General features: G+C 37.3%; 1 protein-coding gene across 4 annotated transcripts in view; it reads left to right on the top strand.

Moving 5' to 3' along the window:
- NT5C3A (5'-nucleotidase, cytosolic IIIA) overlaps positions 1–16,295 on the top strand; it is a 117,817-nt gene that overhangs the window by 51,681 nt on the left and 49,841 nt on the right. Inside the window, exon 1 of one of the 4 annotated variants that reach the window (XM_087713066.1) lies at positions 6,404–6,422. The exons of the other annotated variants lie outside the window; for them this stretch is intronic. The gene's annotated coding sequence lies outside the window, so the exon portion shown is untranslated. Of the gene's footprint in view, positions 1–6,403; positions 6,423–16,295 lie in introns of those variants that run through there. 4 annotated transcript variants of the gene reach the window in all.

Genomic DNA, 16,295 nt, shown 5'->3' with positions numbered 1-16,295 from the left:
TATCAGTCTTCGACTACTAACTCTTAAGACCGTGTTCTTGGTGGCTATTACATCAGCCAGGTGGGTTTCCGAATTGGCGGCACTGTCGGTTTGGGCGGACCTCTGTATATTCCATCCCAACAGAGTCGTTCTCCATTTGGTCCCAGCCTTTCTACCAAAAATTAACACGTCGTTCCACGGGGCTCAGGAACTCGTCCTTCCAGACTTTTGCCCCAATCCTTCTCATCCACAGGAGCGTCAGTGGCATCACCTGGATGTACGCAGGGTTCTTCATCGCTACGTGAAACGCACAGCGTCCTTCAGGCGATCGGAAGCGCTTTTTGTGTCCTTTCAGCCATCATCCATGGGACAGAAGGTTTCTCCCCATACGATAGGTCGATGGTTGAAGGCGTGCATTGCTCTTGCTTATGACAGCCAATCTCGGCAAGTACCCAGGCGCATCACTCCTCACTCTACCGGGAGTGCGGCCACCACGGCGGCCTGGGCCATGCAAGCCCCAGTGGAAGAAATCTGTAGGGCCGCTACCTGGTCTACACCATCGCCATTCATCAGATATTACAAGGTTGACGTGTATGCCTTGGCTGAGGCCTCCTTTGGGCGGCATGTGTTGCAACAGGTGCTCCCTCCTGCAGGGGACCCTGGCCAACCTAGCTCCCGCCCTGGATCTTAATTGCTTTGGCATGTCCCGTGCTTGGATTCTCCAAGCAGCACACAGGAGAACGACCGTTGACTTACCTGAACGGTCCTTCTATGTGTGCTGCGAGGGGAATCCAAACCCTGCCCGCAGCTTCGGCTGGCCAGGGCTGTCATGACTTTGGACTAGACTAACTATTCACTGACTTGTGACTTTGACTATGACTGACTTTACCTAGTTGTGACTTGTGTTTCTGACATGTTTGTATACTGTTGGGCTACGGCCATCACTTGTTATTGTTATTGTTATACATCATTAAACGGCTGACTTCGTACAAAACTGACCCATCCAGTCAGAGGAGGCGTGGTCACCAATTTACATAACTCAGTCTCTAGGCTAATGGACAAAGTTAACCCATGCTTGGATTCCCCTCGCAGCACACATAGAAGGACCGTTCAGGTAAGTCAACGGTCATTTTTCTCTCCTTCTGGTATTGTATATTTCCTTTTTCATCCTGTAATCGATGTATTTTTCTCTCCTTTTCTATTTTCAATTTGTGCGCTAATCATCTCCCCAGTTTATTTGCATTTTCAAAGAAATTTTGCTTAGAAAATTTGATTTTCTGGATCATTCTCTTGTGCTATCAGATTCAATTTGTGTTTTATCAGTTCTCTTTTCTTTTAATTTTGTATCTTGTAGATCTTTTTGCAAGTCTACTTCCAATTTTTTGAGTTCTTTCTCTAGTGCAGTGGTAGTCAACCTTTTTCTACCTACCGCCCACTAATGGATCTTTCTTGATGGAAAAATTTCCTTACTACCTACCAGTTTTTGCGCAAGTGCGGAATATTTTTTAGAAAGGAGGGTGTTTTTTTAAAAAAAAGAAATGTACATACATTTATCTTTGTATTTCTACTTTATGCATGTTTATAAAGTTTTTAACTTTATAAAGTTTAATTAGAAAACAATAAAGTAAATTGAAATTAGCTTTACTAGTGATTAATGAGATCTTTGAGGTTGATGCTACAAGACTAAATATTTGATATCTGGTTCGATTTTCATAAGGAACAAACGAAGGTCTCCTCTTTCAGTGATATTCAGACGGTTTCTCTGTTTTCTCGTAATATGATTAACAGCACTAAAACCTGATTCTACAAGATATGTGGTAGGGAAAGGTATCAATAAATTGAACATCATTTTCCACATATTTGGATATAATGCAGGCATTTTTTATTTTGCCAGAGTTTTTTCCCTTTTTTTATTTTCTCCTTCTCCTTCCTTTACTTATTTCTTTCTTTTATTTTATAAGATAACAAAACTTAATTTATGAGCCAGACTAAACACTGCTTACTCTCCTCCTTTATTTTATCCCCTTTTCTCTATTTTGCTTCCCTTTTTTTGCTAATTTTTTTTAATCTTTTCCTTTTTATCTCCTTTTTTTTACCTTCCTTAGGGCAATGTACAAAATAAGGCTGAGCTAGTTAGCCCACTTATTATTATTAGCCAACAACAATTCTCTCCTGCCTATAACTTTTCTTTCTCCTATTTTGCAACTGCTCTGCTCGGCTTCTGCCTGTCCCTGCTATCCACTCCTCCTCTTCCTCTTTCCACGTGTTTGCTTCTCCTATTTTGCAACTGTTCTGCTTGGCTTCTGCCTGTCCCTGCTATCTGTTTCCACTCCTCCCCTTCTTCTTCCCACGTGTTTTCTCCTATTTTGCAACTGCGCACGTTGGTTTATTGATGTGTGCACTCGCGCTTGGCCACTCGCTTAAACGGAGGTTTTAACCTACAAAGTCCCTACTGTCCACCTGGAATCCCGAAACACTCACTAGTGGGCAGTAGGGACCAGGTTGACAACCCATGCTCTAGTGTTTCTTTCTTTTTTGGAAGGGGTCTCTTTTGTTTGTTCTTTCTTGCCAAATATGCTATTATCAGTCCCCTAATAAATGCTTTTGTGGTGTCCCTTAAATTTTGTAGTGGTGTTTCTTTTTTTATTTACTTTGTAAACCGACTTCATTTCTTTTTCTATCATTGTTATATATTCTTTATCCTTCAGTATTCTTTGATTCATTATCCATTTCTTTTTTTTTTTTGTCCTATCCATATTACTTTTATTGGATTATGGTCTGCCCAAGTGTTTGTCATTATTTCAATCTCCTCTGTATGTATTTTCATTCCCGGTGTCATCCAGACCATATCTAACCTTGACCATAATTTGTGTGGAATGTGTATTGTTTTCTATATTTCTTTCTTGCCATACGTCTGGTAGTCTCAGTTACTGCGCCATTTCAAAAAGGTAGTTGGTAATGTTCTTTTTTTTTCTTATTTCTTTTACTTCTTTTATAATCATTTTTTGGTGTCTGTTATTGCATCGAAATCACCGATTAAACATATATTCTCGTGTTCTATTTCTATTATCTTTTTGTGGACTTTCTTGTAAAATTCTTTTTGGTTTTTATTTGGTTCATAAATTGCCGTGAGAAGAACTTTTTTTGTTCTGTTTCTATTTCTATCATCAAGATTCTCCGGTCTTTATCTGCATAAATTTCTTTAGCATTTATCCAATCTTTAATGTACATTGCTATGTCCCTCTTTTTTGTTGTGTTAGTGCTGTGTATAATTTCTCTAATTTTGGATATTCTAATACTTTATTATACTGATTTTTAATGTGTACCTTCTGGAGGCACACAATGTCCATATTCATTTTTTGTAGTTTTATCAAAGTTTGTCTTCTTTTTTCAGGTAAATTTAATCCATTTATGTTTATTGAGACAATCTTGATTTCTTGTTCCATTGTTCTATTTATATACTACACTTAGTTTCCTTGTCTCTATTCCTGTTCTGATGACCTCCCATTTTATTTGCTGTCTTCCTTGTTTCCTTTCTTGTTCTCTTTCTCCTTCCTTATCTTCTACTAACTGTTCTTGACTTCTACTCTCTGGTTCCTCCCTATTCTCCTGTTCTTCCTCAGCTGTAAAATGGTGCTCCAAAAACTCATGTTCCTTATCTATAGTGTCTAGTTTGAATCTTTTTTCCTGCCAGGTGATCATAAACTTCATTTTTACAAGAATTCCTTCTGATAACTTACTTGCTAAAGAGGCATTCAAAATGGCGCCAAGCAGCTTCGTAACACTGTTCATGCTTTGAATTTCTATGGAGTTTAAAACTTCAAAGGAAAGGAGTGATTTAATACTAAATTAAATAGTAACAGCTGCACAATCGGCCAGCAGAGACTTATTAATTGGCTCAAGAAGATTAAAACTTGGAATGGTTTCTAAGCAAAACCCTACTCAAAAGGCACAAAACTGCAGTCATTGCTTCCTCCCCCCACAGGGGAGCCATTAACTAAAGAATTTTTTCAGAAGGAATTGGCTGAAGCATTTAAAAATCATGCAGTTATGATGGGAACAAAATTTAAGGAAGAGATAACCGTTGCTCATAAAGAACTGTCTGATAAACTTGAGACCCGGGTTCAGAAGATCAGGGATGATATGTTGGGGGTTGTTAATTCATTAACAGAATATGTTTCAGGAATTGAAGACAGATTAGAAGATCTTAATGATGCCAATATTAATTTGGTATCGAAAATGGATGTGGCGCAACAAAAAGTCAAAAATGCTGAAAAAGAAATTATTATGTTACAGTATAGACAAATGGAACTTGCACTAAGAGTAAGAGGTTTGCATGAAAACAATCAGAAAAACTTGAAACAGATTCTTTCAGAAGCTTTCGCTAGCCTGATGGGAAGGCCAGGGGGAAATTTTGATTGACAAATTAATAAGGTTTATCGCGCTAACTCCTGGCTGGCGAGGCAGAAGCAGCTTCCATGGGACATAGTGATTTATTTTACTACAAGAGACATGAGGAATATGATGTTGCAAGAGTCCTATAAAACCAAGCTTCAAATTGGGGGTCAGAAAGTGACTGTTCTGAAAGAGATACCACCTCAAATGCTAAGATCCAGGAAAGACTATGCCTTTTTAGTCGAAGAGCTTAAAAATCGTCAGCTGCAGTTCAGATGGGATGCACCAGTTGGCCTAGCACTCATTTTCGAGGGGCAAAAATACCATCTTAATTCAGTATGGAAAGCTCAAGATTTTTACCATAATATTTTGAAGGGCGGACATTCCGCTCCACCTGGACCTAGAGAAAGAGAACAAGAAGGACAAGATAGACAGCAAACTACACAATTATCAACAAGGATGGATCATCTCTCTCTTTCAGAAGTATAAGGAGCCATGGAACAAAGACAAAACCGTGTGATTACCAGACGAATGGATCAACAACTAAAAAAACAACAATTACAACAAACATCTGTCACCGGCCAAGTTGCTACAGTTACCAGCTTAGAAGCAGTGGGAGGAGCCAGACCCAAGCTTAAACTCCAGGAGGTTCAGATGGCTCTAAAAAAGCTTCAGGGAGCCAAAGATGACAACTAAGTTTCTAACATGGAACATCAACGGATTAAACTCTCCACAGAAAAGAAAGAAAATATATCATTATCTTAAACAGTTCAAGAATGATATAATTTGTTTGCAAAAAAGCCATATTAGATCAACTGATCAAAAATATCTGATCAATACAAGATTTGGACAACACTTTATAGCTTCTGCTATGGAGAAGAAAAATGGTATAGTTATATACTTAAGAAAGGACATGAAAGCTGAATTAATTGAAGCAGATCCCCACGGAAGATATATTGCAATAGACTTGGTATTAGAAGGGAAAAGGACATTGCTACTGGGAATATATGCTCCCAATCAACAACAAGATGGATTTTATAGAAAACTTCATGCCAAATTAGTACAGTGGGATTATAGGTCTTGCATACTACTGGGTGACTGGAACGGTGTTATGGACACTAAGAAAGATAAGAAGGTTTCTCGTCCAAATACTCAAATGCGAGCGAAGCTACCTAAGTCCTTTTTCGATATGATGGATGATTTCGAACTGAGAGATATCTGGCGAGAAAGAAATGCAGAAGAATGATTTTACTTTCTTTTCTGATAGACATCAATCCCTTTCCAGAATTGATTTCATACTAATTACCACTGACTTGCTTTCTAGGGTGAAGAAGACAAAGATTTGTGCCAGAATCTTATCAGATCATAATCCAGTTTGGATGGAGTTGGGAGGGGTGACACAAGCAAGAAGGTCCTGGAGACTGAATGAAAATTTATTCAGATATGAGAAATATATTAATGAATGTAAAAAATTGTTAACAGAATAATTTGTTTTTAATATGAATAAGGGTACATCTATGGAAATTGTATGGGATGCAAGTAAAGCATATATGAGAGGAGCTTTGATAAACCTAAATAGATTACATAGACGTAAACAAGAGGGTAAGCGAACAGAACTAGAAGATGAAATTAGGAAGAAAGAGCAAGGGTTAACTTTAAAACCAGGAGATATAAAGATTAAAGAAGCAATTACCTTATTAAAAGACCAATTTAATATGTTGATCTCAGACCAGGTAGCCACTAGTCTGTTATATGCAAAACATAATACTTTTTGTAATGCAAATAAATCTAGAAGATGGTTAGCATATCAGATTAGGAAAAAACAAAAATCTCGTAACATAGCTAAATTGCACTATAGAGGGAAAGAAGTGTTTCAACAGGGGAAGATTCAAAATGTCTTCTGTGAATTTTTTGCAGAGCTGTACAAGGGTGACAAAATTAATGGTCTGGATATAGAGAGATACTTGGACAAAGAAAAAATACCCATAGTTAAAGAAGAGCAGAGGCAAAGATTGAATCAAGCAATAACTTCGGGGGAAATTTTACAGGTAATTAAGCAGTTAAAGGCAGGGAAGGCACCTGGTACAGATGGCTTGACAGTGGCTTACTATAAAAATCTACAATTAGAAATGGAAGAACCTCTTAAGGAATTATTTAATAAGATTCAAACGGAAGGTAACGTATCCCCATCTTGGAAGACAGCTTTTATATCCCTGATACCCAAAGAAGACCAAGATATTACCCAACCAAAAAACTATAGACCTATCTCACTACTTAATGTAGATTATAAAATTTTTACTAAAATACTAGCAAATAGGTTAATGTTGGTTATCCAACAATTGATTCATAATGATCAAAAAGGTTTTATTCAAGGGAGACAAATGAGAAGTAAGGTAAGATTAATTGTTAATGCACTAGAATATTTGGGAAAGAATAACCAAATTCCTGCCGTGTTCATATTTCTGGATGCTGTGAAAGCCTTTCATCGAGTTAATTGGCAATTCCTGTTGAAAACACTGCAAAAAATGCAAATAGGAGAACGTTTCTTACAATCAATTAAAGCAATATATCAACAGCAAACGGCTCAAATTATAGTTAATGGAAGTTTAACAGACTCTTTTCAAATTGAAAAAGGTACAAGACAGGGTTGTCCCTTGTCTCCATTACTGTTTATTATAACATTGGAAATATTGATGAACAAAATACGGGCCTTGGAGGGCCTAAAGGGAATTAAGATTAGGCAGCAAGAATATAGACTGCGTACTTTTGCGGATGATTTGGTTATAATATTAACCCAACTGCAGGAATCTAGTATGATCTTAATGAATATGATTAACCAATATGGTCAAGTGTCAGGATTTAAAATAAATCTAGGGAAAACAAAAATACTAGCTATAAATATGAATACTAAACAAAAGGAAGAACTAGAAGGAATGCTAGGATGCGAAATAGTTAAGAAGGTCAAATATTTAGGGGTTCATATTTCAACCTATATAAGAAATTATATAAGTATAATTATGAACCACTTTGGCATAGTATACAGACAGAGATGAAAAAATGGGACAAGTTACAGTTATCTTTGCTGGGAAGAATAGCAGCAGTGAAAATGAATATTTTACCTAAATTTTTATTTATTTTCCAAATGCTACCTATACTTAAAAAACATTGAACCTGTTAGAATAGCAGAAGGGTATTAATAAATTTGTATGGGCAGGAAAGAAGCCGAGAGTAAAACTAAAAATAATAATGCAAGATGTGCGTGAGAGGGGAGGTTTGAAATTACCCAACCTAAAATTATATTATGATGCAGTAGCATTATCTGTAATTAGTGATTGGATTGATTTAACAAATGATAGGATACTTAATATCGAGGGGTATGATCTGGTATATGGCTGGCATGCTGACCTGTTATATAACAAAAAAGTGGACAAGAATTTTAAAAGTCATATCTTAAGGAATGCTTTACTGTGGGTTTGGAAAAAATATCAATATAAATTAAATGATAAGATACCCATGTGGGCAATTCCTAGACATGCAATAGAAAATATGAACATAGCACAAAAACAGGATATAATTACTTACAGACAGCTTCTTACCCTAGAAAGGGGTGTATTACGACTAAAATCCTTAGATGTATTAAAAGAGTAAAAGGTAATTCAAACATGGTTCCAGTATGGGCAGCTACAGGCCAGGTGGAAAACATCAAAAAATTGGTTTCATGCAAGTCGAGGATAACTTATTTAAACAAATAAGAGATCAAAGTTTAATGCATATAAAGGGAATATACAATGTATTAGTACAGATGGATTCCGAAACAGAATTAGTTAAAGACCGTATGATAAAGTGGACTTGGACTTAATCTTCGTAAATGTCAACGTCCATAAGGCAGTGACCGTTGCATTGTGAAGGCCAGGGGCAGGACGTCACGGATTACAGCACGCCATTGATCCCGATTTAGGGCGGCTTGTTGGGCATCGGTTATCGAAAAATGGAGTGGTTGAAGATCGTGTGCCACTTGGGATATCCACGTTTTCTTTGGGGCATTTCGTGCGATTTTCCACCCATCCGGTCGCTAAATAAAGTGGGCTCAAAATATTGAAGAACCAATAATGTTGGATACATGGGAAAGAATTTGGGTAAGAAATGTAAAATTTACAGAAGCCCAAAACTTGAGAGAAAACTTTTATAAGATGTTTTATATATGGCATTTGGATCCTAAAAGTTGGCTTCTATGTATCCGAATTTACAACCCAAATGTTGGAGATGTGATTCTCTCGACGCTACATATTTTCATATATAGTGGACTTGCAAAAAGGTTAAGGCATTTTGGATAAAAATATGGTGGATTATGCAAAACATTCTTAAAAAAAGGATAAAGTTTACTCCTCAGTTATTTATGTTAGGTATAATTACTGATTGTACAGCTGTAGAGGTTAATTTGATTTTGCACTTAATAACTGCAGCTAGATTGTTGGTGGCACAATACTGGAAGAAGGAAGACTTGCCTACAATTCAAGAATGGACATTGAAAGTCACAAATTTAGCCGAGATGGTTAAAATATCTGCATATCTTAAGCATCACTCAAACGAGAGATATAAACGAGAATGGAAAAAATGGATTGATTATATACAAAATAAATATGGGACTAAGAAATTCTAGATAGCTTATGATTAAGATCAGGAAGGATATAAATTGTTTAAAGATAGCTTAGCAAGGAGGAGCTAAGTTCAATGTAAAGATGTTATCAATTTTCTGTTCTTTTTTCCAATATATTTTAGACTGTTTTTGTTAAAGATTTATACCGTGTATGGATTCTGGGAAGTCAGGGAAGGGAAGGGTGGGGGGGTTGGGGGGGAGGGTGGGAGGGAGGGATATATATTAGGTTTGACGAGAGGTGTTAGATTTTAATGTAATTTGATTCCACATGTATACTGTCTTCTCTTATTTTTTCTTTAAAACTAGGATATGTTAAGTATATTGATATGGAAGCAGAAATATACCAATGAGAGGAAGAGTGGGAAACAGAAGGGAGAAGAAAGATGGGAAGAGAGGGATAGGAGAGAGGGTAAGGGGGGAAGATGAGGAGGATAAGGAGGAGTGGAATGTAGAGAGAGGAGAAGGAGAAAGGAAGGGGAAGTAGAGTAGGAAAGGATGATGGAGAGAAGATAGGAGGTAGGAGAGAGAGAGAAGAAAGAGGTGTATGGAGAGCAGAAGAGCTAATAATAGGTTTTTATCTTTTTGGGCGTTGATGACAAGAGGAACTGATGTAAATACTATTTAATACTATAGGATACTGGCTATGTATAGTATACATGTGATTGTATGTTATGAAGACGGAAAATAAAAAAGTATACAAAAAAAAAGAAAAGAATGATAATGTCTTATCTGGTCTTCTATCTGACTCAGGATTTGTATTTCTCTTCCTTTGTATGTTATCTATTCTTCTCTTACTTTCTTATATATTTCATCCCTTACTGATTTTCTTGTAAAACGTATGTGTATTTCTTTTGGAAGTCTATGTCTCCTAGCATAATTGGTGTGAATTTGATACACCTCATCTATGTCCCTTCTTATTTTGAAGGAATAAGCTTGCATTGAAGATGCAAGGATTCCCCCAATCCGATGGACCATTCCACGAATTCTAATTCCTAGGTTGCTTTGGTAATGAGACACACACACACTGCAATCTGGGTGAAAATGGTGGATTTCTGGCTTTACCAGAACACTTTTTATTAGGAAAATTTCAAAGAAGCTAGTTCATCAGCAGTTAGTACAAACAAAGGATTTCACAGTATGTTACAAATCACTTCTTGATTACACATCCTGGCAGGGAGGAGGAACAAAAGGCCTTACTGTTGCTTTGATAAGGGGAAATGAGGAGGTATAGAATTGTAAATCACATAGAGAGCTACATTAGGCATACGGGAGTGACTGATCTGTTACATGAGGCGGCAAAAGGATGCAAGGCTAATTCTGCGTGTTTATATCTCAGATAACAGAGGCCTCTCATTTCTGTGTGCATTTGTGTTTTGCTATTCACATAAACACTTGAAATGAATACGACTCTCTTTTATCTAAAGCTTTCCCAGGACTGTTTTTTCCATATGGCTTTTGGCAAATGTTCACTGGGATCAATTCAAATAGTTTATTATTCTTTTGATCTCAGCTAATCTACCTGGCCAATTATGGGGCAGATCCCCACATTTCCTCCTTTTTTATTTCTTAAATGGAGGGGGCAATTGCCATGGGTTGTTTCTTTCTCGCAAATCCCCCTTCCATTGGATATCCAGGAATTATTAATTCTGATGTGTTGACACTTATTAATAATGCGTGATGCTTCTGGATAGCAGCGTCCGCAATACTTTGCATAGTGGATCTCAATAATGGTATTATGCATAGCAACATAGTTAATCCCAAAAATATCATTCCGATAAAAAATAACCCTTACTTCCAATTGTTAAAAATACCTCCAAGCCATCCATCAGTGTCCAATATGCCTTTCCAAGTTTGTACAGGAACATGTGCAGTTTGTATCATAGTTCGAGTTATTTTTTCTATTACAATTCCAGAATCATCAATTTGTATACAACAATTACTAAGATTAAATTTACCACACACTCCGCCCTCAGCAGCGAGCAAATAGTCTAAGGCTAAACGATTTTGCATAATATAAGTTCTTGACAATACACTTTCTTTTGCAAGCTTAGTTAACGCCAATGCAGTTTCATTTGTAATTATTTCTAATACAGCTTGTAATCTAATAATTCGATTAATCATATATATCGGCGTTCTATATCCCCATGATCCGTCTTGTGACCATGTCGCAGGATCATAATATGCAATGATTCTCTCAGGGGGCCACTCATCATCCTTCCAGTTACCTATTTTTATCCCTTTAGAGAGATCTATTGATCGTTTTCGTCTTTCAAGAGTATCATATACAGGGACTCCCAATTTCTGTTTTTTCTCTATGGGCATTAGGAAGAATGAAGGTTGAATTGCCCCCAAAATGCATGAGCCATACCAACCTGCGGGTAACATATTATAGGCAAAATTACCACATATCCAATATAATCCATCAGGTGAATTCCACACAATAGTATCATTCTCAGGGTCTGAAAGCCCTTTTAACTTAGTTACTTTCAGCAATGAGTTTTCAGGTTGGGTCATATTAGTTTGTGAAACCCAAGTGTTATTTTCCCACTCATTAGAACATTTTAGAAATCCCATAGGTTTATTTCTTTTAGTCTGATTATTTTTATTTCTGGTATAACATATATGACCTATTATATGGGAGGTAACTTGCCAGGTTTCATTGAAGTTATTATTGAAGGTAAAATTCCCTTTCCATTGAGCTATTTCAGTATAATTTGCTTCTTGTACATGCCATGGCCAGCGATCTCCCATAGTGGTTCCTCCACATACAAAACAATTTTTTAACATAAGTTCTGTAGCAACTTCTTGAGCCAAATTAATAAACATATTTTTTGCTTTTGGAGGTGTAGGTAGATCGTTAAGTTTAGCAATCTCCTGCTCATAACTCCAAAAAAACTTTACTGGTTGATTTGTTAATTTTGTTGCTTCAGTCTTTACAATAATATATCCATAAGGATCCTTCCCTGTTTTATCTATACCAATACCATAATGATAGTATTGGGTACCTAAAGTACCTGCTACCTGCGCGGAAAGGCAGAGTGGCGTGCAGTGATGGGATTGACAATCAGTAGTGACTGGAGTAATAGAAAGATCGAAATTATTAGGTCCATAGCCACTTGTATACCAATATACACTCGGTTGGGTATAGCCTCCATGTGCTGAAAGTGTCGAGCGAGTGAATAAATATCTACGGTTTTGGATATATGATTGTTCCCATGACTGTCCTCCACAGGTTACCCCCGCGGATCCTGTTCCTTGCCCTATATCAATTGCTAAACATGTATCAAAACAAACAGTAATAGGTGCTATTCCCTTTGAAACATTATGGGCTATGTACCCTGATAATCTTTGTGCTGTATGAAATTCATGTTTTAAACTAGATCCTCCTTTATAGCCATAAACATAGATGCTACTTGTGATAGGTCCTACCGCTTTTGGTTCATAACATTGTATCCCATTTGGTGTATAACACTGATTGTATTGTGTATTATTATGTGTGCATGGTGGTATTAAGGTTCCATTGCATTCAGGTTTCATAGTATAATATATTAAGGTCATAGAAATCTTTGTGCCTTGTTTGGTTTTTTGTAAACAGGCTGTGCAAATGTCCTCTTTTATCTCTCTTTTTGTAAGGTGGCGAAAGCTGCCTCCTCTCATCTCTTGTTGATAACTCAATAATGTTAAGAACCACTCACTAACTGGGGGAAATTTTATGCTTGCTCTTGAAGTTACTTCTGTTTTTATCATTTTATTAGGTAACCCTTTTTGGTATTGTATGCATTGATACCAACCTATAGAATTCTTACTTTAATTTTTACTTTAATGTGTGATAAACAGCTATTCTCTTTTGGGTGTGAAATACCTCTCACATACTGGAATGCCTTTTTGAATTTTGCAGGCAAAAATTGCCATGTAATTGAACACGCTGCAGCTGGATTTTTCAAATAACAAGTTAAGGTAACTTGTGTATTGGCTTCTCCGTATGTATTGTGAGGGTAGATGCATATCCCTTGAGAATTGCAGTATTCCCCTTTGGAGTATGGAATGATCGCTCTTTTTGAGCGGTTGTGTGTGAAAGGAATTTCTTGAATATCCCCCACTATTCCCTTCTTACTTTTGCATTCATATTTACATGCCCCCCATGTAATTAAAAGCACAATTCCCACCCCCAACATCATTAGCAAAAGGTGCAACAGAAAATGCTTACAAGACATCGGAAGAGCCCAAAAATCCCAAAACCCCATTTCCTGTCCAGGCGAAGGTCCTCTGAAAAATGGGCATCTTGGTTGTCGTGCTCTTGGGACATAAGGACGGCCAATGACTTGTTCCGGACGGATTTTCATTTTTAGCACTAGACGTCAAAAGAGGGATCAATAGATCTTACGTGATAATCGTTAGAAAAAGGATTATCGATAGCTTGTTGTACTGTGGGTGTAATACGAAGTTCAGTAGTGATACGGGATGGATCGGTGTAGTCAAAATATTCCTCAAGATATTGTTCAATTATCACAATGTCACACGGGATTTTGCAGTCAACGCACAGCTCACAGGAATAACAGTGGGAGCAGCAACAGGCTTCGCAGGGGCAGGGGCAGAACCAGCACATTGGTCGCAATAGAGATTTTAGTCGTCTGTTGCTTGAAACAAGAGGGATAGGCTTGCTTCGGGATCCTTTGTATTACCCGTCTTCACTGATTTCTCATGAAACGGTCGTATGCATCTTCCAGGAACCCACAACACTCTGTCCGGGAGTTGCACGGCAGCGTAACCACGTCCCCAGGTAACGAGCTCCACGGGGCCCTTCCACTAAGGGTCTGGTAATTGTCTGTAATAAACAAGAGGGCGGGGAGAGACTACACTATTCTGAAAATGTCTTTCCCCAGCTGTGGAGGCTATAGGTGAGCCTGTAAGATTTAAAAATTTCTGTGTGTACAAGGCTTTACTCAAACGGTTTTGGATTTCAGGCAGCCCTATCTTAAAGGGGCCTTGCTGCTTATCAAGCATCATTTTTAGTGTTAAATTTGCTCTTTCTACAATTCCTTGTCCTTGGGAATTATATGGGATGCCAAATTTGTGGACAATTTTCCATTGATCACAAAAGGTAGCGAATGCAGCGCTACTGTATGCGGGTCCATTGTCTGTTTTAATCTCCAGGGGACTTCCTAAAACTGAAAAAGAGCGCATACAATGGTTGATCACTTATTTGGTTGTTTCCCCCCGCTGTGGGCTTGCAAAAATAAAACCTGAAAAGGTATCCACCATTACGTGAATATACTTCCAGGGTGCAAAAGGAGGATATTGAGTGACATCCATTTGCCAAATCTCACAACGCTTAATTCCTCGGGGGTTAACTCCCATAGGAATTGCGTTACCTTGCCTGCTACAGGTTGAGCACTGCTGGATAATTGCGGCAGCCTCTGTTTTTGAAATTCCAAACATCTTCATCAAGGCTTTTGCATTCTGATGAAAATACTCATGGCTTTCCCATGGAGTTGCAAATCCAATAAAACTTTCTCTAGTGGCTTTGTCTGCATAATCATTTCCTTCTGTTAATATTCCAGGAAGTGACTGGTGACTCCTAATATGAGCCACAAAATATTGAAATTTTCTATCCATAATTAATTGTTGTAACTGTAAAAACATATCTAACAATTGCTTATCTAAGGCTGGTGAAAGATAGGCATCAAACAAATTATTAATCACTTGGTAAACATACAATGAATCCACAATTAAATTAAATGTTTGGTCTTTTAATTTCTCAAAAGCTAGTATAGAGGCAGCCAATTCAGAACGCTGGGCTGAACTCTGAAGGGGGGTGTGATAAGTCACCCATTGTCCTGAAATTTGATACACACAAGCTCCCCTATTTTTAGTTCCGTCAGCGAAAACTGTAACTGCATTTTTAATTGGTAATTTACTTTGTAAGGAAGCCAATTGTAAATGTTGTAGATTCAGTAACAAAAACCTATAGTCTGTGGGATAGTGGTATTTAATTGTCCCTAAATAGTCACTTAAGGCCAATTGAAGTGCGTCTGATATTTGAAAATATTTCTCCCACCAAGGTAGTGGATATGGAACGTAAATAGTTTCTGGATCCATTCCCATTACAGCTCGAGCTCTCTCTCTTAACTTTATAATTATCTGGGATAACAATAGAGGTTTTGTTGAAACTGTTCTCCCCGGGGTGTTTGGCAAGTGTATCCATTCAATCACGAACACTTTTTTCTGTTGTGTTTGCAACAAACACCCTGTGGGCAAGTTTTTAGTATTGAAAATAGCTGCTGAAATAGGAACGTGTGAAATCATCCTATCTACCCATTCCTTTGCTAGGGCCGCTTCAATGACCTGAATACACTGTTTCTCTTGGTTCCCTATCGTGAGAACTGCAGCAGGCTCTTTTCCCCCTGCCAAAAGTGCAAATAAGGGTTGTAACTGACTTGTAGTTAATCCCATGTAAGGGCGTGCCCAGTTAATTGAACCCAAATATTGTTGTAACTGCACCAAACTACATTTATCCATTTCAGGTAGTTTTGGAATTACTGGTGAGGCATGAGATGTCATTATTTTATGCCCTAAGTACAAATACGGTGGCATTGTTTGAATTTTTTCTGAAGCAATTTTAAATCCTTTATCATTAAATCCTTGTATGATCTCTTTTATTACTTGTGAATGTGCATCCTGTGCATTCTTTTCTATTGCTAGCAAGATATCATCCATGTAGTGGTAAAATAGGATACCTCTATACTTGGCTCTAAAATGTTTTAAAATATTATTAATGTAATATTGACAAAGCGTTGGGCTATTTAGCATTCCCTGGGGTAAAACTTTCCACTGATACCTTACTGTTGGCTCACTATAATTTAGTACAGGAATTGTAAATGCAAATAATATTCTGTCCTTTTTATGTAGGGGTATTGAGAAGAAGGCATCTTTTAAATCAATAACTGTTAATTCATAATTCTGAGGAATGATGTTAGGATTTGGCAGACCGCATTGCAAGGGTCCCATGGGCTGAATTACTTCATTTATCTTTCTTAAATCTTGAAGCATTCTCCACTTCCCTGATTTTTTCTTTATTAAAAATACAGGAGTATTATAAGGGCTATTTGACAATTCTATTTTTTTTTCTAATAACAACTGTTGTACAATTTCTTTTAAGGCTTCTAATTTAACAATAGGAAGTGGCCACTGATCAATCCATATGGGAGTGTCATTTTTTAGTGTAAGCTTCATTAAGGGATCCATTTCATTTATTCTTAATACA

Source organism: Thamnophis sirtalis, unplaced genomic scaffold (genome assembly GCF_051295495.1).
Source record: "Thamnophis sirtalis isolate CommonGarterSnake01/CBP01778 unplaced genomic scaffold, rThaSir2_p1.2 scaffold_4, whole genome shotgun sequence".
In the NCBI taxonomy this organism is placed as follows: Eukaryota; Metazoa; Chordata; class Lepidosauria; order Squamata; family Natricidae; genus Thamnophis; species Thamnophis sirtalis.
Note: the sequence above shows the minus strand (reverse complement) of the source record. Positions and strands in the feature narration are given on the sequence as shown.